We start from the raw sequence: 23,644 nt of genomic DNA on the forward strand, positions 1-23,644 counted from the left end.
TTTTGGCGTCATAATTCTTACATGGTTGCTTATCTTAGGACTATAGTGTTCTCCCCCTCAATCTCTCTCTTATGCCACTGCCCACCACCAGTACTTTATTTATGTTTATACTTTAACCTTATCACTAATGGTTCTGCATGCTCTCAGCACAGCACATTCCTAAGTTAGTTTCCCAGGGCCTACTCTGGGGACTGCAGTCTTCAAGCCTTAGCATTACTACTACTATTATGGTTTATACACTTTATATTCTAATATTCAGGATTTCTAGTCCATACGGTAGCACCACTGTGTGACTGATAGACAGCTCATCCCCAGGTGTCTGGGACATTGATCTCATCCAGCCTCTGACAGTGACCATGGTGACACTGCAGAACCTCATGGAACCATGGGTCAGTTTTGATAAGGACAGCAGCAGATCCAAAGACACCATGGAGACACTCTGGAACCTCATGGAACCAAAGAGACCATTGTGACACTCTGGTGACTCATGGAATCAGGGGGACCATTGTGAAAATCAGGACTCCTATGGAACCAAGGGTAGAGGATGAAGCTGTGGGGCCTGTAGAACCAAGGAGCCATTGTGACACTGAAAGAGAGGGAATTAGAATTTAAATAAAAGTGTTAAAGGTAAAAATACAGGTGGATGCTTCAACTAGAAGGGAGCTGACAAGATGCTATGAATGCTTAAAATTCACTGTCTTTGCAAGAACAGGACAGAGCAAGGCTACAAGGTAAGATAGATGGGCAAGAATGTGCAAACGGGATGGATGAGAGAGGCCCCTTCCAGATAAGGGAGATTCCTTAGATACCTGAGCCAGCAAAAACTGGCATCAAGGTCTGGAAAGTGACCAGAGACTAATATGCACACACAAAGAGGCGAGGTGAAAAGTTCAACTGAGAGGAAGACTCTTTACTTCACCCCAAGGACCCCCAGATGACCACCAGAGTGACCAACAAGGAGCAGTGTGCAGTCTCAAAGAGGCGTGGAGCTAATTTTAATATGAAGCAGGGGTGGTTAGGAAATGAATATGTATTTGGTGTATTGTGCAATCCTAGTTTGTAGAGAATTAAAAGAGGCTCAGGTTGCTGAAGGTGTGCATGATTTTGGAGGAGCTATCCCCCATGCACCTCAGTGCTGAGTAAAATACATATCTGTAACTTACTTTGTGGGTTATAAAGATTTTCTGTGCATCAATTTGGGTGACCTCACTGCCCCCCTGAGATTTTGGGTGCCCCTTTGCTCTCCCCAGAGCTGGAGCTTTTGCAGAACGCCGTCTTCACCAACCCGACAGGCCAAAGTGCTCGGGTGTACCTGTGCTGCATCCTCTCCCAAGGTAACTCAGGGCTCCCCCCCACCCCTGGGGTCCTCACCTGGAGTTTTGGGGTGCGCCCTGTATGTTGGGGTGCCCCTCGACAGCCCATCCCCACAGAGGGTCATCTGTGTCCACGTTGACTGGGAGGATGCAGCAGTGGCCATCAACTTTTCGCAGCCCGTCATAGTGAGTTGGGACACTTGGGTGCCCCAAACATCACATGGATACCCCAAAATATCACCTGAGTACAGTTGGGTACCCCCAAAAGTCACCTGGGTATCTCCCCAAAATCACCTGGATCCCCTCCAAAACCACCTGAGTACACCTGGGTATCCCCAAAAATATCCTGGATCACCTCAAAAATCATCTGGATACCTCTGGGTCTCCATTGGACACCTGCATCACCCTAAACCCCTGGGGCCCCCCAAAACTATTGTCCCAAAAATCCTCATTGCTTTGATTGGGTAAACCTGGTGTCCCTACATTCCCATTGATTTCAATAGGGTAGACCTGGTATCCTGTTTATCTCCATTTATTTTTATTTTTCACTTCCAGTGGTCACAGTTATGCCCCAGTGCTCCCAGTAACCCCAGTGCCTTCTCTTAGCTGCTCCCAGTGCTCCCAGTGTTCCCAGTTTAACCAGTAACCCTTTCCAATCAAGCCCTATTAATGGATAGACCTGGTGTCCCTAAATCCCCAAATGATGTCAGTGGTGTACACCTGGTGAGCCTTGATCCCCTTTGACTTCAATGGCTGACCTGATGTCCCCAAATCTTTTGTGCTAAAAATTCCAGTCTTGGGCCTGGAATTCCCAGAATTTGGGCTGAAAACGGAGATCTTTGGGCTTTCCTGGAGGCACAGCTCCAGCACAGGCCGCAGGTGTGGGATCAAGAAATTCAGAATTGGCTTCCAGGAATTCATCAAGGACTTCCAGAGCATCAGCACTGCGATCCCGGAGTGGAAATTCCCAGAATTCAGCACAACATTTCCCCCAAATTTCCCCATTTTAGCACCAAATTTCCTCAAAATCCCCATTGATTTTAATGGATAGACCTGGTGTCCTTAAATCCATATTGACTATAATTGGCAGCTTTGATGTCCAAATAATGCCTATCAGGATATTATTATTACAAAAGACAGGGCAACTGAGAGATATTGGAAAAGATGGTTTATGGCCTCATGGCATCAGTCTCATGGAAAGTGAGACATTAAAGGTGTTACATCCAACACCATCATATCAGAAGCTGCCTCATTCTTAGTTAAAATGCCTTATGTTAGGATTTTAGGCAATCAAATACTTCTACAAAGTTCTCTATCATCTTTTTACACCAATCATTAATTGCTTTGCATCCCATGGCTTTGCTGGAATGCATCATTTTTTAACCAATCATAAAACACTTTACAAACTTACATTGATACATCTTAAACTTCTAACTTTATAAGAGGTTCTATTACTAAGCTTTAAAATCTTTTACTATCTCACGTAACATACTGCTTTGCTTACATAATACATATTCCTGTTTGCTTAAAATATATTTCTACTTAAACTACAAATTTATACATTTGTTTTATGTCTATTTTACTTTTCACGCTCTAATTGTCCAAGCCTTCTCCAAGGACTTAGGTCAAACCTTGGATCCATCTCAATCTCTGAGCCTGTATGCACAAGGCCCTGAGAGCTCTCTGTGCCTGCATTTCCCACACCACCTGTCATCTCTGCCTCCAATTTCCTGCTCACACTGGAACCTGGGGACACTTTCTCAGTCGTGTCCCTCATTGAGACACATGAACGGTATCAGAAACCTTGCAGTTCGATTCTGACTGAATTCTTCAGAGGTTTCCTAGAAAATCACAGTTCTGCCTTGATTTCCGTCTGGTCTGGTCCAGTTCATTCAGCAGATTTTCAACTCCACTTATGGAGAAATATAACAAAGACTGTCTTAGAAATATCTTTTCTGATTTTAAAGGGCTTATCCATTCCTATTTTGTTACTGTTCTCTTTAGAGCAGAGGTGATTGCAGCATTCTGTGATTGATATTTGTGAGAAATGGATTTGTAAAGGATTCTCAATGCCTGACTGAAAGCTCACACAGTCTTGTACATCTGGATGCAAACTCTGAGATAAGGTGTGCTGACTCAGAATGGCCCTGGAATAGAGAAGACATTGCTGAGAGAGAGATTGAACTAGAAACAAGTTTCAAACAATGGCCTTGCAAAATGATCAGATATTTTTGAGAATTAGAACTGTGAATGATGCATTGTGACAAGACCACGTGAGGTAAAATACTAGGTGATTGGTGCTAGAATTATTTGCATCATTGTGTGGCAAAAGCTAATAGGCTGAAACACATTTATAAAATATTGTAAGCAGGAAATAAGTTGACTTCAGAGAAAATGGCATGGAGTTTTACATCTCTTATGTTTCGCCCTTCAAGGAGTTTGATAATGGAATAAAATCTTTTAAAAACCCCTCTAATGTTGCCCTATCAATGTAGAGCTGGGATTTTCCAACAGTACTGAGACCCTGAACATCAGTCCCTGAGAGGGAGCTGAAGGAAAACTTAAAAGTCATGTTCAAGCCCCAAAGTTTCTTTAAATTTAATGGGTCTCAATGCGGGACACAACTGAGAAAGTGTCCCCAGGTTCCAGTTAGAGCAGAACACTGGAGGCACTGATGACAGGTGGGGACAAACAAGGGAAAGGTGTCTGTGATGCTGAGCAAACCTGGATGTGTTTCAGGAATGCAAAGGGCCAAGTGCTGAGCCCCAGCCCCTGGCAAGGCAGATCCTGTCCCTCCCTCATTGCTCAGGGCTCTTCCCGGGCCACTGGGCTCTGGGCATGTGCAATGCCAAGGGCAGCACCATGGGGCGGCCCCTGCCAGGCTGCTGAGCAGGGACAAGGAGGCAATGAGGCCCCAGCACAGCAAGGCTCACTTGTCCCCTGCTGGCCTCAGGCCCAGGGCCAGCCTGCATGGCCCAAGTGCTGCAGGAGTTGGCTGTGTCAGGGCCTTTCAGCTGCTGCCCATCCCTGTGCCCTCTGCAGCCCAGGCTGTCCTACGGTGTCCATGCCCTGCGCCTCTGTCCCTGCAGGCTGTCGTCATCCCCCGGCTGCCCCACCTCGCTGGCCCCTTCCTTTGCTGACAGCTCTGCCTCCTGCCTGCCTCTGCCTGGACACACAAAGCCTTGGCCTTGTCACCAAAAAGAGTTCATTCCATTTTTACTCTGCCTGTGAATTTTTAGCACAGGAACAAGGCATGCAGGGGCTGATTTCCCAGCCAGGATGGTTTGAAGAGAATAAGAAAATATCTGGCTCAAAGGTGGAGTGATAGAAAAAACAAGGACACAACCTGGTAACTTAGGGTGGGTTTTATGGAAATGGGTAAATTGTAATACACATGTAGTCAATGAATATATGCAACACACTTGTAGAATCGTGTCTCTACATAAGTTTAGCAGTTATTCCACATTGGACCTGATGTCTGAAAGAAATTATGCCATTTCTAGAACCAAATTACTGTTAAAACTGTCTTATTCTGATGTTTTGGTGATTTGGTGACAGTGGGGCCTCACAGAACCAAGGAGTCAACTGTGACACTATGGAACCTCAAGGAACAAAGGGGCCTTTTGACAATATGAGAGGTTTCAGCGTAAAAATCCATTTTAAAAGAGTGGAGCCACATGGAACCAATGGTCCCTTGTTCTACTGCAGATCCAAGGAGGCCATGGTGGCGCTGTGGAAGCTCCTACAACCATGGGTGCATTGTGACACTGCAGAGCCTCCCAGATCCAAGGAGTTCATTGTGACACTGCAGAGCCTCACAGAACCAAGGTGACCATGTTATACTACAGAACCTCATGGAACAAATGGTCCATGGTGACATTGTAGAAATGTTGCTGAGAGTATGAAAGCTCAGGGAACCAGAAGTCCATTGTGACCAAGGGGCCATTGTGACACTGAGAAACCTCTTGGCACCAAGGGTTTGTTATTACACTGTGGGGACTCATGGAACAAAAGGTCCATTGTGACATTGCAGGGCCTCATGGAACAATGGAGACAATTATGAAACAGAATCACAGAATGAATGAGGTTGGAAAAGACATGTGAAACCTTCAAATCCAACCTGTGACCTAACATCACCTCAAAAACTAAACCATGGCTCTAAGTGCCACTTACAGACTTTTTTTTTTGCTGCCAGGGACCGCCACTTCCCTGGGCAGAAGATGCCACTGCCCAATCACTCTTTCAGTGAAGAATTTTTCTGCTGATGTCAAACCTAAACTACCCCTGGCTCATCTTCAGACTGTGTCTTCTCATTCTGTCAGGTCTTGTCTGGGAGAGGAGACCGACCCCCACCTGACTGCAACCTCTGTTCAGGTGGTTGTAGAGAGTCTCCCTGTAGACCATTGTAGCCATTGGGGCCATTGTAGCACGGCAGGGCCTCATGGAATCAAGGGGACCACAGTGACAGTGTGGGGCTCCATGGGACAAAGGGGCCATTCTGACACTGTGGAACCAAGGAGAATTTTGTTGCACTACAGGGCATCATGGAAGCAAGGAGGCCATGATGACATTTTCAGGCCACATAGAACCAAAGGACCATTGTGGCACTGCAGGGCCTCATGGAAACAAGGGCATAAGAGTGACACTGTGAGCTCCAAGGGACTGAGGGGGCATTCTGACACTGCAAAACCAAGGAGACCATTGTGACACTATGGGACACCATGGAACCAAGGCTCCATTGTGTCACAGCATGGCCTCGTGAAACCATGGAGGCCATTTTTACAATTTGAGGCTTTGTGAAACAAAGGGACCATTGTGGCATTTCAGGGCCTTATGAAACCAAAGAATCCATAGTGATACTGTGGGGCTCCATGGTACCAGGGTGCCATAGTGACACTTTGGGATCTCATGGAATCATGGAGACTATTGTGACACTTTGTGGCCCCATTGAACCAAAGGTCTATTGTGACACTGTGGGGCCTCATAGAATCCTGGAGGCCATGATGACACTTTGAGGCCTCGTTGAATCAAGGAGCTCTGCAGAACCTTGTGGAACCAAGGAGACCCTTCTGACACTGTGAGTCCCCAGGGAACCAAGGGTCCATTGGGATACTGTGGCACCAAGGAGACCCCTGTGACACTGCAAGGGCTCAGGGAAACAAGGGACCATTGTGATGATGTGGAACCCCATGAAAACAAGTAGCCAGTGTGACACAGCTGGGCCTTGTGGAGCCAAGGATCCAATATAACACAGCCACTGTGACACTGCAGGGCCCCATGGATCCAAGGGAACAGGTCTGGTAGGCTTGGTCTTACTGGTCCAACTGCCCTTGGCATATTGAGGGTCTCTTGTAATGTGCCCCTAAAAGCCTGACGCTCTGGGCTTTCCTTCAAATGGAAAAGAACTATGCTTTTCATCCAGGCACCCATTGCCAAAATGAGATTTCCCTCTCCAAAATTCTCAACATCCGTGATTGCTGTCAAACAAAAGTTGCCATTTCCAACATTCTGGCTGCCCTTGGCTTCCTTAGGGCTGGGTCTCATCTGTATTCAAACACTGGGGCTCCATGCTCTCCTTCCTATGAAAAAAAACCCATCCCTCTTCCAGAGGCACTCATGGCAAAAATTGATGCTTTTCCTCCTGAATTCCTATCCACAAGGATTTCTACCAGACAAAAGCTACCAGGACAGACAGGTCTGGCTGGCCTTGGCCTCTGGTGGCTGCAGTTCATGAGGCCATGAAACACGGGGGATTCATGGATTCCTTCCTGTGGAGATCATGGTGAAACTGTGGGGCCCCATGGAACCATGGAGACCATTGTGACACTTTGGGGCCTTCTGAAATGAAAGAGCCATTGTGACGTTGTGGGGACACCATGGATCCAAGGGATTATTGTGGATACCCTGTGGAACCAAGGACATCATTGTGGCACTGCTGGGCTGCATGGTGCCAAGGGGCCGGTGTGAAGCAGCAGGGCTTTGTGGAACCAAGAGGCCATTGTTGCATTCCAGGGCCTGGTGCAGCCCAAGGGCCGTTGTGATCCTGCAGGGCACCGTGGATCCATGGAGACCATTGTGGCATTGCAAGGCCCCATGGAATCATGGAGACCATTGTGACACTGTGGGGAACCAAAGGGCCATTGTGACCCTGCAGGACCTCATGGCAGCAAGGGGCCATTGTGACACTGCAGAAACAAGGAGAACATTGTGACATGCTGAGGCCCCAAAGAATTAAGCTGAGTGCCCAGAAGATAAAACCCACTCCTGTCAGCTGAGCTGTGTGACTCTGCAGGGCCAGGACATGTTCCAGCAGGTGTGTGCTGCTGTGCCAGTCCCCTGGCAGGGATCTCAGACAGGCAGGTGCAGGACTGAGGAATTCGGTCTGTGGCCTTGGTGGCATGGCCAGTGTGAGAAGGTGCCCCAGGGTTTGGAGCATCTCTCCAGTCTCTTCCATCAGCCACTTCCAGACCTGGGCACTCTCCCCAGTTTCTTGGTCTATTTGTTCTGTGCTTATCTCCTTCCTCCTGCTGATTTCAGCACTGCTCTAGGGGCAGCATCAGCCCTGCCCGGGCTCCCTCCTCACCCAGCCCTTGGCAGAGCCCAGAGCAGGGCTCTCTGTGATCCCTGGCACGGGATGTGGGTGCTGGGACTGGACACTGAGGTGTGGAGTGGACACTCTGGTGGGGAATATTTGCCCACCCAAAACACTCCCTGTGCTGTGCCGTGTCTGATGAGGGGATGTGGGGCCTGTGCTGGCCAGGGGGGCTGTGCTGCCTTAGGGACAAATGACAGGCATGAGCCACAGCACAACGACCAGGAGGTGGAAGTGAGGAGAAGATACAGAGGAGGAATTCAGAAATCTGCCCTGAGTGTGTGTTCATGTGTTTAGGAAATCCAAAGCTCAGCTGGAGCTGATGGAGGCTGCAGGCAACACCCAGAGCAAAGTCAATTCATTGCTGTGTTAGAATTCAAAGTACAAGGAATTTTCAGAATATTGGGTCTGTAAGCCAAAGCTTAGAACTAAACACAGTTAAGTAGAGATAGGTTTAGCTTTAGAATTTAAGATCTAGAAGAAATAAAGGTACTTAGAAAGGGAAAAAAAGTTGTGAGTGCAGCAATGTTAAGTTTGTGTGTCCGCATATAATTGGCTAAGAAATTTCACTCTGTATCATCAATCAGTAGGAGGAAATATCTTAGTATTGAATTAGAAACATAGATATCTCTGTTGACAGTGTTTTATTGGCTAATAAATCCTTAAAAGACATTGTAAACTTAACTCTTGTGACTTTTAAGCCATGCTGTGACCATCTGTAAGACAAACTTACCCTTTCTGCCTGGATAGAAAATAAAAAAAATAAACTACACTGTCTAAAGCAACTCAGAACTCCTGTCTCTTTGCTTCCTTTGGGAAAGAAAAATCTCCACCAAAAATTGTAACATAAAAACAATATGCCCACACTTTAAAAATATATCATAAAAACAATAAACAAACACTTTAAAAATGTAACATAAGAAGAATAAACCCACACCCTGGGACACTTTCTCAGCCGTGTCCCTCAGTGGCACCTATGAGAACTTCAAGAAGTTTGGACTTTGAATCTGACTTTGAATTCTTGAGAGGTTTCTTTTCCTCCTTTACCCTATTTTTGCCTACCTGACATCATTGTCAGCAATTTTCTGCTCTAATTCAACCCTTGGGAAACCCCCTCCTTCATGTTTATCAGTGAGACTCACTAAAAGTAAGAGAACCTTTGGCCACAGATTCTCCTCCCTGACCCCCAAGTGCTCTCCTGGACCTCCAAGAGCTCCCCCGGGCCCTGAAGTGTCCATCACAATCCCTCAGTGCCCCTCCTAGTGCCCACTCAGGTCCCCCAAGTTTCTTCTAGACACTAAAGTTCTGTCTAAATTCCCTCTCCAGACCCAAAGCTGCCTCAAATGTACCCCAGAAATGTCTCCATGAATCCCAAATGGATCCTTTTTACATGGTCTGAGAAAATGATTAAAAAGATGACAATGGTACTAAAAATAGGACTAATAATCATAAAGATGGAAGAATCCATAGCCAATAGTGGTCACTTATTAATGAAGGGAATTGTGTTACTTAGAACCAATGACAAAAAAACTTTTTGGTTACCAAAAATTTATGGATTTTTTTACATAAATAGAAAATTAAGGTAATAAAAATATAGAATAGTATTATTATGAAAAAATATTATTTTAATTTTATAAATTAATAATCTTTTTTTTGGCACGTCAGTCCCAGGTGGGTGATTTGAAACATGTTGATGTTGGGGGTGAGGAACAGGTTGTCCAAACAGGAACAGCCCTCAAGGTGCTCGTACTTCTGTGTGCCCAGACCTCCTAAGGAGATATTCAGCATCAAGATCACTTGGGGAATGATTCTATCAGCTCTCCTCTAAAATGAAAAATAAAAAAATACTCATGTGATTAAAAACACAAAAGTCATGAGGTGCACATTGAAATCCTTCCTCATTAACAAAACTCCAAATTGACTCCAAGCAGCTGCAAATCCCTCGTAACTTGAAGACAACTGGAAGAAGACAAGGTGCTCCTGAGAACCTTCTGTATTTTAATGATCCCCACAGTGGATTTGGGGCTGAGTCCAGGACCCTCAGGCACTGAGAGAAGTTTGGAGAAGCTGCTCCAGGAGTCAGAAGCAAAACTCCAAGTCCCTTGGAGCATCAGTGGCCCCACTGAGGGCAGGGACTGCCAAAGGCTCCCCAGGGAGTGGTGAGAGCAGATCCTTGAGGGCAGGATTGCAGGAGCCCGAGGCTGTGAGCAGGGAACTGCAATGCTGAGCAAGGCCTGGGCTGGCTGGAGGAAGCAGAAAGGCCAAGGCCTGAGCCCAGGCCTGGCCCAGCAGGGCCTGTCCCTCACGGGTGGCTCGGGGCTATTCCTGGGGCAGTGGGATGGCAGGGGCAGCAAGGACAAATGTCATCAAGCTGCAAGCCCTGCCAGCCTCCTGAGGGAGGGCCGAGGCAGAAGCAAAGAGCAGCCCCTGCCAGGAAAGTTCCTTCTGTGGGGCTGCAGAGGCCCTGCCCGAGCCCAGGGCACAAAGGCCTGGGTGCCTCTGGCCCTGCCAGCCCTGCCCAGCCCTTGGCCATCTCTCCTGCAGGCTGTGCCCCCTGTGCGTGCTGCTCCTGTGCCCTGGCCGGCTGCACACGCCCATCTCGCTGTCCCCCCCAGCATTTCTCAGCCCAGCATTGCTGTGCCCTCCCTGGGCTCCCTGCACCCAGCGCTGCCGGCTCCTGGCACACAGAGCCATGGCCTGGCCCGGCCTCACGCTGGGACACCTCGGGCACCAACATTCTGCCCTGGGAGGGACTTTTGTGTATCCTCACCTCCAGGCTCAACCTTCCAGGCTGCATTTTGGGGAGGTTTCCTTCTCTTCCCATTCCACAGGAAAGCTCTGACTCCTGCTGTTCACAAATAGAGGAGGGCTGGTGGGAGATGTTCTGGTCAGAAGCTCTTTGGGGTACAGTGACAGTGAAATTATTGAGTTTTTAAATATTTTGTGAGAGAAGGAGGGGCAACAAAACTTCTACACTGGCCTTACAGAGTAGAATTCAGACTATCTAGGATGCAGATTTGGAGATAACTGAATCACGTGCTGACTTTTTTAAGGGAAACAGTCTTTAAAAAGAAAGCATTCCAGGAAGGGTGGAGAAACTTAAAGAAAGATATCTTGAATGAGCAGGAACAGCTTCTCTCTGTGTGCCAAAAATGAGCCAGTGAGGAAAAGTCTGCCCTGGCTGGGCATGGATGTTTTTCCAGAAACTCAGGGAAAAAAGAGGTTGCATCACATTTGGACAGAGGGGCAGGCAGCTCAGGAAATGTTTAAGGATATTATTAGGTCATGCAGAAAGAAAATAAGACAGGCAAAAGCTCCGTTAGGACTTAACCTGGCCACTTCAGTGAAAAATAATAGAAAATATATCTATAAATTATTAACAAACATGGAACAAGGAGAACCTCAGCTCTTTATTGGATGCTGTGGGGAATATAGTAACTAAAGATGAGGAAAAGGCTGAAATACTTAACCCATTTGTGTCCTCAGTTTTCAAAAATAAGACAGGTTGAGCTCAGGACAAGTGTTCTCCTGAGCTGGTAGATGGGGACAGGGAGCAGAACAGACCCCCTGTAATCCAGGAGGAAGCAGCTGGGAACCTGCTGAGACACTCAGGTGCTCACAGGTGTCTCTGGAACAGATGGGATCCATCCTAGGGGGATGAGGGAGCTGCTGGATGAGCTCCCCAAGCTGCTCTCCATCATTTCTCATCAGTGCTGGCTCAGCAGGGAGGTGCCAAAGGACTGGAGGTGCCAATGTGAGCCCATCCCCAAGAAGGGCTGGAAGGAGGATGTGGGGAACTGCAGGCCTGTCAGCCTGACCTGGGTGCCTGGTGAAGTGATGGAACAGATCACCTTGAGTGCCATCCCAGGGCACCTACAGGATGGCTGAGGGATCAGAGGCAGCCAGCGTGGATTTCAATATCTGCACTGATGATCTGGATGAGGGCATGGAGTGAAGCTTCAGGAAATGTGCAGATGGCACCAAGCTGGGTGTGAGTGAGGATGTGCTGGAGGGTAGGAAGGCTCTGCAGAGGGACCTGGACAGGCTGGATCCAGGGCCCAAATCCAACAAGGTGAGGTTTAAAAGGACCAAGTGCTATGTCCTGCACTTTGGCCACAACAACCCCTGCAGTGCTCCAGGCTGGGGACAGGGTGGCTGGACAGCAGCCAGGCAGAAAGGGACCTGGGGGCACTGATGGACATCAGGCTGGACATGAGCCAGCAGAGTGCCCAGGTGGCCAAGAAGGCCAATGGCTCCTGGCCTGGATCAGGAATGGTGTGGCCAGCAGGAGCAGAGCTGCTGTGCCAGCACTGATCTGTCCAGCTCTTCACATAGACATTGCTGCTGCAGCTCCAGAAAAAGGAAAAAAAAGGGGCATCACCAGGGAAAATTTTGCTGGGAGATCTTTTGTTCATTAATTCCCCCGAGAGCAAAAATCCCCATAAAAAGAGTCTAGGGCCACAGCAGAGGTGGAGAGAACCAAAATGAGAAATAGCACATTGTGGACAATAACACATTATTGTGGACAATATTAAAAAACTAAAACACAGGAAAAAAAAGAAAAAGCCAAAACCAAACCAAGAAGAAAAATCAAACATTATTTTTCTTACAAGTGATTTCAGTATTTTGCCTGTAATTTAATGTTTCTGAAATCTTCCAGTCATCAGTGTCCACACTGAAGCCTTGAGCTCCTGGTTCCTCAGGCTGTAGATGAGAGGGTTCAGGGCTGGAGGCACCACTGAGTACAGAACTGACAGGGAGAGATCCAGGGATGGGGAGGAGATGGAGGGGGGCTTCAGATTGGCAAATGTGGCAGTGCTGAGAAACAGGGAGACCACAGCCAGGTGAGGGAGGCAGGTGGAAAAGGCTTTGTGCTGTCCCTGCTCAGAAGGGATTCTCAGCACAGCCCTGAAGATCTGCACATAGGAGAAAACCATGAACACAAAACATCCAGAAGCTAAACAGCCACTAACAGCAAGAAGCCCAAGTTCCCTTAAGTTTGAGTGTGAGCAGGAGAGTTTGAGGATCTGGGGGATTTCACAGAAGAACTGGCCCAGGGCATTTCCATGGCACAGGGGCAAGGAAAATGTATTGGCTGTGTGCAGCAGAGCATTAAGAAAGCCACTGGCCCAGGCAGCTGCTGCCATGTGGGCACAAGCTCTGCTGCCCAGGAGGGTCCCGTAGTGCAGGGGTTTGCAGATGGACACGTAGCGGTCGTAGCACATGATGGTCAGGAGGGCAACCTCTGATCCAAGGAAGAAGACAAACATAAAGATCTGAGCAGCACATCCTTCATAGGAGATGTGTCTGGTGTCCCAGAGGGAATTGTGCATGGCTTTGGGGACAGTGGTGCAGATGGAGCCCAGGTCGCTGAGGGCCAGGTTGAGCAGGAAGAAGAACATGGGGGTGTGCAGGTGGTGGCCGCAGGCTACGGCGCTGATGATGAGGCCGTTGGCCAGGAGGGCAGCCAGGGAGATGGCCAGGAAGAGGCAGAAGTGCAGGAGCTGCAGCTGCCGCGTGTCTGCCAATGGCAGCAGGAGGAAGTGGCTGATGGAGCTGCTGTTGGACATTTGCTGTGTCTTGGCATGGGGATCTGTAAAATAAATAATCATAGAATAGTTCAGTTTGGAGAGGACTGGAAATATCCCAGCCCAACTTGGTGACTCTTTCCCCGCACTGCATGCCCAGGGCTCTGCTGCCTGGAGCTGTCCCTGCCAGCAGCTGCTTCCCTGTGCCCAGGGCTGGGCCCTGCCAGTGCTGCCAGAGCCCAGCCCAGCCCTGGGGGCTCAGCTCTGCCCTGCAGACTCACTCAGGGCACTGCCAGGGCCAGCTCTACCTCTGCAAGCTCTGATGGCAATGTCACTGCAATCCTGAGGAGGCTGAAAAAGTAACATTGATGCCGCCTTTAAGGACCCCTATGCTGCTTTTTATTCTTTACTTGTTTTTTGGAGATCTAAGTGAATTTTTAAAAATTTTTCCCAATCTGAACTGAGAGATGAATATCAGCGTTCAATTTCCCATTCCGGCAACCCAGGGCAGTAGATTAAAAAGCAGGATTTTCCCTTTTATGCAGCCCCTGCCTCACCGTGCTCCATGTATAATCTGTTTGGAACTGTTGTAGATTTAAATGTCATGCTGCTAGCAGCCCTGAACAATTGAGCATCTTCACCACACAATGAGAACATTTCCAAGCCTTACCAGCTGTTTCCTTCCACCCAGACCTTGTCCCCCAGTGCTGGGAGCAGCTCCCAGGGCTGGCTGAGAGCTGTCCCTGGCAGGCAGCACAGTCCCTGCCCCAGCACAGAGCCCTGGGCTGCAGGACCCTGCTCTGCACCACAGCCCTGGGCACCCCTGGCTGCTCTACACAAGAGATCATCAGAGAATGTACTCACACAGTCTGCAGGCATTGGGATGTTCCAGCTTTAGGAGATCACTGCAGGAGCTGCAGCTGCATTGTCCTGCAGCCAGAGGCTTCCTGTGTCAAGGGCTGGGAGTGATTCTGCCCCAGTCACTTCTGAGCATCTTCCCAGCCCTGACTGATTGAAGCTCTCTGTGCCTCTGTGCTGTGCCCGGGGTGGCTGCAGGCAGTGCCTGAGCCCTGCTGAGCTGGGAGAAGAGCTGCTCATCAAGAGAAATGTGTTTTTTAAGCTCTTCTTGGTTGCCAGGATTGCCTTCTGTGCCAGGAGCCCAGCCCAGCTCATCAGCACAGACACAGCACAAGGACTTTAATGACCCTCTTGGGGTTTGTGCTGAGGCCCTGAACATCAGTCCCTGAGAGGGAGATGAAGAAACCACTCAAGAACTCCCAGTCAGAATCAAACTCCAAAATTTCCTGAAGTTTTAATGGGTCCCACTGAGGGACACAACTGAGAAAGTGTCACCAGGTTCCAGTTAGGGCAGGAAATTGGAGGCAGAGATGACAGGTGGGAACAAAGAGAAGCCAAGTCTTGGTGCCCTGGGGCACAGCAGGGTCTGGGCCACCAAGGGCTCTGAGGACACACCTTGTCCTGAGCCACTGGGGCCTCCTGGCACATCCCCAGCAAGGCTGACCACTGTCACCCCTTGTCCTGCCCTCAGCATCCCCCCACATCCCAGTGGCCTCAGGGATCTGCTGGGACGAGTCCCTGGGGAGCCTTGGTCAGGAATGGCCCTGGGGGCTCCTTCATGCTCCCAGGGACTGCAGGTTTTTCAGAGGACTTTGGGTTTTGCTTTTGCCTTGGAATCTCTGAGACCTTTATGTAATCATGGCCTCCAATTATCTTCTTTAATTAGTCCCTTGAGAGCCTTTGTCAGTAACAACACTCAGTGGGGCTCATTAATGCCTCAAGGTACTCAGAGTTATTTTAAATTCTACTTTTTGACACTGGGTCTCTGAGAGGTTTGTGTAATCCTGGCCTCCAATTATCTGCTTTAATTAGTCCCTTGAGAGGCTTTGTCAGTAGCGATATTCAGTGGGGCTCATTAATGCTTCAAGGTACTTTATTTTTTTAAGGTACTTGGAGGTTCCCTTTTGACACCAACTCTTTTAGTAGTTCCTGGAATCATGCGCCCAATTATCTACTTTAATTAGTCCCTTGAGAGCTTTGTATTGACACTCAGTGGGGCTCATTAATACTTTGAGATACTCAAGGTTTTAAAGGTACTTTGGATTTTCCTTTCCTCTCTGACTCTCTGAGAGGTTTTTGGGCAATCCTGGCATCCAGTTCTCTCCTCCAAGGAGTCCATGAGGAGCCTGTGTTGGGGATGGACCTCAGTGGGACCCATTAATGCCTCAAGACACTTTGGGTTTTTCTTCTGACTTGGACTCCTGGAAAGGTTTGTGCAATCTCCTCTCAGGCCCTGAGGTTCAAGAGCTCAGCACCAAATGCACCACGGGGCTGATTGGGATCAAGAAAGTCCTGACAAACCATGGCTCTGCCTTGATTTCCCTCGGGTCTGGGGCAGTTCTTTAGGAAGTTTTCCTGCCACACTTATGGAGAAATAATTCAAAGGGCTTCTTAGAGATATTTATTATTATTTTTAAGGGTTTATTTTATTACTTTTCTCTTTAGAGCACACCTGACTGCAGCATTCTGTGGTTGATATTGATGCAGGGTCTCTCCTCAAGAGGTCTGGCCTGCTCACAGAAGCTGTGCCTTGAGGGCTGACCCAGTGTGGACAACCTTGCTCCACATTCCCCAACCCCATCCTGTCTGTCCTCACTCCTGGGACCTGCTTTGCTTGGAGAACTGGCTGCACTCAGGCAAACAGTGGTTTTCCTGGTTTTTTTGGCAGCAATCTAAAACTCCTAAGTTTCCCCACTGCAAAAAGACAGACTCCTCAGGTGTGTACCAAGCCCAAGGTGCCACCAAGGAGGTTCCCCTTTCCCAAGATATAACCCTGCAAGGATTATTTCAGACCTTTGGACTCCCTGGTTCCCTGAGGCTTTGCAGTGTCACAAAGGCTCCTTGCCTCCCTGACACAATGGAGATTTGGGTCCATTGGGTCCCACGGAGACACAGTGTTCTTTATGAGTTTTTGAGGCCTTGATCTGCGGCAATGGACTTTTGGTTCCATGAGGTTCTGTACTCAACAATGAGCTCCTTAGATCCAAAGTGTCACAACTGACCCTTGGTTCCATGTGCCCCACAGTGTCACAGTGGTCTCCTTTTCCCTGTGGCACCCAACGGGACCAAATGCCTGGGAAGAAGGAGAAGGGGACATTTGGAGTGATGGTTTTTGTCTTCCCAGGGCACAGTGACGTGGGCTGGGGCCCTGCTGTCCTGGAGATGGCTGAACACCAGCCTGCCCATGGAAGGGCTGAGAGACAACAACCTCTGTGCATGGAACTGCAACAGCAGAGAGCTCAGGCTGAAGGCTGGGTTTAAAAGACTGTCACCAGCACAGGAACCATCAATGTGAGAGGAAAGATGTGTGCTCATGTCTTTACAAATCACTTGGTGGGTGAAGGGATGGGTATTGAGGTGTTTGAAATGGGTTGTAACATTTCTACTGACTTTGGGCAGCAGGTTTGTTACCGGGCCCAGCCAGCTTGGCTCCTGACACAGACAAGGGTTTTCACTGGTTTGTACTGGTTTTTACCTATTTTCCTGGTTTGTTGCTATCCATACTGGTGTTTTCTGGTCCCTACTGGTTTGTACTGCTTACTACCGGTTTGCATTACACAGTTAGATACTGCTTTTTACTGTTTTTTACCACTTATACTGGTCTATACTGGTCCATACTGGTTTATACGGGTTTCAGGGTGCTGTTGGAGCTGTTGTTCATAGGGCAGATCCTGGGCTGAATCCCAAATCCTACAGGGTGTGGCACCACCAGGGCTGGGTGCTCAGCCACGCTGCAGCGCCCTCTGCTGGCTGGGAGGAGCAGGCACTGTGCGAGCACCTCCTGGTGGCCGACCCCTGCAACTGTGAGTGCCTTGTACTGGTTTGTACTGGAATGGGGTCCAGGAGGTGCTGGGATGGGGCTGGGGTTCCTGGGTTGCACTGGGTTATACTGGGAGAGAATGTGTGAGCGTCCAGGAGGACCTAGCACTGTGTGTACTGGTTGTACTGGTTTATACTGGTTTGTACTGGTATAGGGTGCTGGGGGATTACTGATTTGTACTGGGTTATACTGGATTATACCAGGATGGCGTGCTGGGGGTTACTGGGTTGTACGGTTTGCAATGGGATGGGGTGCTGGGGGGTAATTGACTTGTACTGGGTTCTCCTGGGAAAGCGAGAGGGGGTGTGTGAGTGCCCTCTGCTGGCTGGGAGGACTTGGTGGCCCACTCTGAGTTATACTGGTTTATATTGGGATGGGGTTCTGGGGGTGACTGGGTTATACTGGGTTATACTGGTTTACACTGGGATGTGTGGTCCTGGTGGACACTGGGTTGTAGTGGTTTATACTGGATTATACAGGGATATTCTGGACTTTACTGGGCTAAACTGGGGTGCACTGGCTTATACTGGGAAGGGGCTTAGGGATGCATGGCACTCCACTGGGAGCAACTTCTGGGGATGCTGGCCTTACTGATTTATACTGGGATGGGGCCTGAGACCTACTGGGAGTGACTTCAGGTTGTGCTGGCCTTACTGGTTTATACTGGGAGCTGCCGCCATGGGCTCAGGGGTGGCTCCCAGTGCTTACTGGTTTATACTGGTGCCTTCCCAGTCCACACCTGGGAACACTGGTAGGCACTTGCAGTCCGGCAGGACCTCAAGGCCGAGCTGACCTTCACCAGGGCCCTGCTGAGCCACAGCTTCTCCAAATTCTCGGCGTGGCAACACTGCCTGTGGCTGCTGATGCCCACCAGGAACTACGGCAAGGGCACTGCCCCCTGGAAGGCTGGAGGAAGGTGAGGGATTCCCCAGAAAAACTCCAACAATTTTGCAGGATCTTCAAAATTCTCCAGCCCCTCCCTTGCCTAAAGTTGGAGCTGGTGGGTTTTGTGGGTAGACCTGGTTTCCCTAAATCCCTAATGACTTTAATGGGTAGACCTGAACTCCTGGATACCTGGGTTTCCCCTCTGAGACACTGGGGCTTCCCCCGCTGCCCCCCTGAGATTTCGGGGTGCCCCCTTGCCCATGCCAGAGCTGAAGCTGCTGCAGAATACCATCTTCACCAACCCCATGCACCAAAGCACCTGGCTGTACCTGATCTGCATCCTCTCCTGAGGTAACTCAGGCTTCTCTCCCACGCCTGATATGCTCACCTGGAGTTTTGGGGTGCCCCCTGAATGTTGGGGTGCCCCCGACAGCCCTGCAGCTGCCAAGGGTCATCTGTGTCCACATCGACTGGGAAGACAGTGGCCATCATCTTCTCCTGGCCTGTCAGGGTGAGTCAGGGCACTTGGGTGTCCCAAAATTTACCTGGATAGCCCCAGAAGTTATCTGGATACATCTGGATACTGCCCAAAATCACCTGGATCCCATCCAACAATCACCTGGGTATCTCCAAAAATCACCTAGGTACCCCCAGAAATCACCTGGATACACCTGGGTACCCCTTGGACACCTGGATCACGAAAAACCCCTGGGCCCCCCAAAAACGAGTGTCTCAAACATCCTCATTGCTTTGATTGGGTAGACCTGGTGCCCCTAAACTCCTTTGCCTTTAAAGGATAAACCTGCTGTCCCTAAATTCCTATTGATTTCAATGGCTTACACCTGGTGTCCTGTTTATCTCCATTTATATCTACAAATCCCTCCCAGTGTTCCCAAATTTTCTCCAGTGCTCCCAGTCACCCCAGTGTCCCCCCTTAGCCCTTCCCAGTGCTCCCAGTTTAAACAGTAACTCTTCCCAATCAAGCCCTATCAATTGGGTAGACCTGGAGTCCCGAAATCCCCATTGACTTTACAGGGGTAGACCTGGTGTCCTTCAATCCCTTTGACTTCAATGGGCAGAGCTGATGTCCCAACATTTTTGGTGCTAAAATTACCAATTTTGGGCTCAGAATTCCCAGATTTCAGTCTGAGAATGGAAATTCTTGGGCTTACCTGGAGGAACAGCTCCAACATGGACCACAGGTGAGGGATCAGGGATTTGGGATTGGCCTCCAGGAATTCATCCAGGATATCCAGAGCATTGGCACTATGATCCTGGAGTGGAAATTCCCAGAATTCAGCCCACTATTTCCCCCAAATTAACTCAAATTTCCCCATTTTAGGACCAAATTTCATCAAAATCCCCATTGACTTCAATGGATAAACCAGGTGTCCCTAAATCCCTATTGACTTTAATGGGATACACCTGGTGTCCATAAGTCCCTATTGATTTCATTAGTCATGTCTGATGTCAAAAAATTGTGTATTGGGAGATTGATATTACAAGAGATGAGAGACGTTGTAAAAGATGGTTTATGGCCTCATGGTGTCAGTCTCATAGGAGGGTGAGACATTAAAGGTGTTACATCCAACACCAAACTATCAGAAGCCTCCTCATTCTTAGTTATAATGCTTTATGTTCATTTTTAGCCAATCAAATACTTGTGTGAAGTTTGCCAGCATCCTTTTACACCAATCATTAATTGCTTTCCTTCTCATGGCTTTGCAGTAATGTGCAATTTTTCAACCAATCCTATAACACTTCACCAACCTACACTAATATACCTTAAACTTCTAATTAACTTTATAACAGATTCTATTGCTAAACTTGAAAATCTTTTACTATCTTACTTAACAAACTGCTTTGCTTTCATAATGCATATTTCTTTTTGCTTAAAATATATTTCTACTTAAAATAAAAACTTATATTCTTGTTTTATATCTATTTTACTTTTCATGCTCAGATTGCCCAAGATTTCTCCAAGGTCTTAGGTCAAAGCTTGTATCCATCTCAGTCTCTGAGCCTGTATGCACAAGGCCCTGAGAGCTCTCTGTGCCTGCATTTCCCACACCACCTGTCACCTCTGCCTCCAATTTCCTGCTCACACTGGAACCTGGGGGCACGTTCTCAGTCACAGCCCTCAGCGAGACACATGAATTGTGTCAGAAACTTTGGAATTTGATTCTGACTGAATTCTTCAGAGGTTTCCTATAAAACAACGTTTCTGTCTTGATTTCCCTCTCATCTGATCCAGTTCATTTGGAAGTTTTTTAACTCCAGTTTGGGAGAAATATGACAAAGAACTTCTTAGAAATATCCATTCCCATTTTCAAGGATGTATTTTATTACTCTTCTCTTTAGGGCAGGGGTGATTGCAGCATTCTGTGATTGATATTTGTGAGAAATGGATTTGTAAAGGATTCTCAAAACCTGACTGAAAGCTCACACAGTCTTGTACATCTGGATGCAAACTCTGAGATAAGGTGTGCTGACTCAGAATGGCCCTGGAATAGAGAAGACATTGCTGAGAGAGAGATTGAACTAGAAACAAGTTTCAAACAATGGCCTTGCAAAAGGATCAGATATTTTTGAGAATTAGAAGTGTGAAAGATGCATTGTGGCAAGGCTACGTGGAGTAAAGCACTAGGTGATTGGTGTTAGGATTATTAGCACCACTGTATGGCAAAAGCTAATAGGCTGAAAAACATAAAATATTGTAAACAGCAAATAAATTGGCTAAGAATAGAATGGCATAGAGATTTACATCTTTTATGTTTCACCCTTCAATGAGACTGATAATGGAATAAAATCTTTTTAAAACCCGTCTCAGTTGCCCCATCTCTGTAGAGATGGGATTTTCCAACAAAGCTGTGTCCCTGGACATGAGTCTCTGAGAGGGAGCTGAAAGAAAACTTCTCAAGAACTCAAGGTCAGACTCAAACTCCAAAGTTTCTTTAACTTTAATGGGTCCCAATGAGGGATACGACTGAGAAAGTGTCCCCAGATTCCAGTTAGAGCAGAACACTGGAGGCAGTGATGACAGGTGGGGACAAACAAAGGAAAGTTGTCTCTGATGCTGAGCAAACCTGGATGTGTTTCAGGAATGCAAAGGGCCAAGGGCTGAGCCCCAGCCCCTGGCAAGGCAGATCCTGTCCCTCCCTCATTGCTCAGGGCTCTTCCCGGGCCACTGGGCTCTGGGCATGTGCAATGCCAAGGGCAGCACCATGGGGCGGCCCCTGCCAGGCTGCTGAGCAGGGACAAGGAGGCAATGAGGCCCCAGCACAGCAAGGCTCACTTGTCCCCTGCTGGCCTCAGGCCCAGGGCCAGCCTGCATGGCCCAAGTGCTGCAGGAGTTGGCTGTGTCAGGGCCTTTCAGCTGCTGCCCATCCCTGTGCCCTCTGCAGCCCAGGCTGTCCTACGGTGTCCATGCCCTGCGCCTCTGTCCCTGCAGGCTGTCGTCATCCCCCGGCTGCCCCACCTCGCTGGCCCCTTCCTTTGCTGACAGCTCTGCCTCCTGCCTGCCTCTGCCTGCCCACACAGAGCCTTGGGCTGCTCTAGACTCCTTCTGGGGGATGTATTGCACCCCAGCCCTGCCCTGGGAGGGAAATTCCTTTCTCTTTGGGTCCAGTATGGACCTCTCCAGCTACACTTGGTGGCATTATTTCTATCTCAGGTTAATTTCCACTCTGAAAAGAGATCCAATATATTTGAATCCACGTTTGTAATCCTCACAGTCCATTCTTGTTGTGTCCTCAGTCTCCATGCAACTGAACCAAAGACTTCCTAGCTCCCATAGAGTGATAATTTCCTTGGCCTCTGAACCATGTCCTTGGAGATCTCTGGGCCCTCCCAAAGGCGTTCAGCCTTGGAGATTTTGTGATTTAAGTCCAGGAATGGTTGAGTAACTTTTGACCTTAAGGTTTAATTGCCAGAATAATAGAGAATATGTATAAATTTAATGAGGGCAGATTTAGATTTTCCATACGGATGAATTATTTATGATGAGGGTGGCAGGACACTGGCACAGGTTGTTGCCCTCTGAATAGAAACCCCATCCCTGGAAGTGTCCAAGGTCAGGGGCTTTGTATTACCTGAATGAATGAAGGTAATTGACAGGGAGTTGGACCAGAGGCTCTTTTTGATCTCCTCTCACTCAAACCATTTGACAACTTTTTTATTCTTATATCCCCCACTGCTTCTCCACAGGGTACAGCCAGGGGGTGGTTGGGCTCTTCTTCCCAGGGAGCAGTTACAGGACAAGAGGATACAGCCTTAAGCTGTTCCAAGGGAGATTTGGGCTGGACATTAGGAAATATTCTTCACAAAAAGGGTGACTGAGCATTGGAATGGGCTGCCCAGGGAGGTGGGTGAGTCACCGTCCCTGGAAGTGTTTCAGGAAAGACTGGATGTGGCACTGAGTGCCATGGTCTGGGTGACAAGGTGGTGTTGGGTCACAGGTTGGACTTGATGGTCACAAAGATCTTTTCCAGCCTGGGTGATTCTGTGATGATTGTGACACTGCAGGGCCCTGGGGAATCCAGGTCCCATTGTGACACTGAGGGGCTAAATGGAACCAAGGTCCATTGATGACTCTGGGTCATCGTGGAACCAAGGAGGCCACAGGGACACAGTGGGCTTTGTTGAACCAAGGGGCCATTGTTACAATGCAGGGACTTGTGGAACTAAGGGAACAATTTTGACACCTAGGTGCCCCCTGGAACAAAGGGCCCACTGTGATACTGCAAGGCCTCATGTACTTAGAAACCACTGTGACCCTAACACTGCAGGGTGTCATGGCACCAAGAATCCATTGTGACACTGCAGGCTCTTCTGTCACCAGGGCTCCATTGTGGCACTGTAAAAACAAGGAATCCATTGTGGACCTCTGGAGCCTTATGGAATTCAAGGGCACCTGTGACTCCATGGGGCCTCATGAAATCAAGAATACAGTTGTGACACTTTTTGGCCTCGTGGAAACATGAAGTCCATTGTGACACTGTGGAACCTCATGTAACAATGGGGCCATGGTGACACTGCAGGGCCCCACGGTACCAAGGGGCCAGTGTTACTCTTTGGGGCCTTGTGGAACCACGGAGACCACTGTGACACTGCTGGACCTTGCAACAGAGCCCCAGTTTTTCAAAGGCACATGAGTGCCAGCCCTCAGGAAGCCATGACCAACCAGATCTGTCTCTTCTGGCTGATTTCATTTGGGAATTTTCTTTGCATATATGGAAATTTGGGGGCCGAATACCAATTTTGACACTGGACACCTGGAGGAGTTCTTTTCCATAGGAAGGAAAGCACAGAGCCCCAGTGCTTCAGGGGCAGATGAGAAGTGGCCCTGGACATACCAAGATCAGCTGGACTTGCCAGGTGGCCCCCAGGAGGCCCAGCCAGCCAGACCTGTTCAATGTTCACTTGGTTC

This window comes from Sturnus vulgaris, unplaced genomic scaffold (genome assembly GCF_052056855.1).
Source record: "Sturnus vulgaris isolate bStuVul1 unplaced genomic scaffold, bStuVul1.hap1 Scaffold_155, whole genome shotgun sequence".
NCBI lineage: Eukaryota > Metazoa > Chordata > Aves > Passeriformes > Sturnidae > Sturnus > Sturnus vulgaris.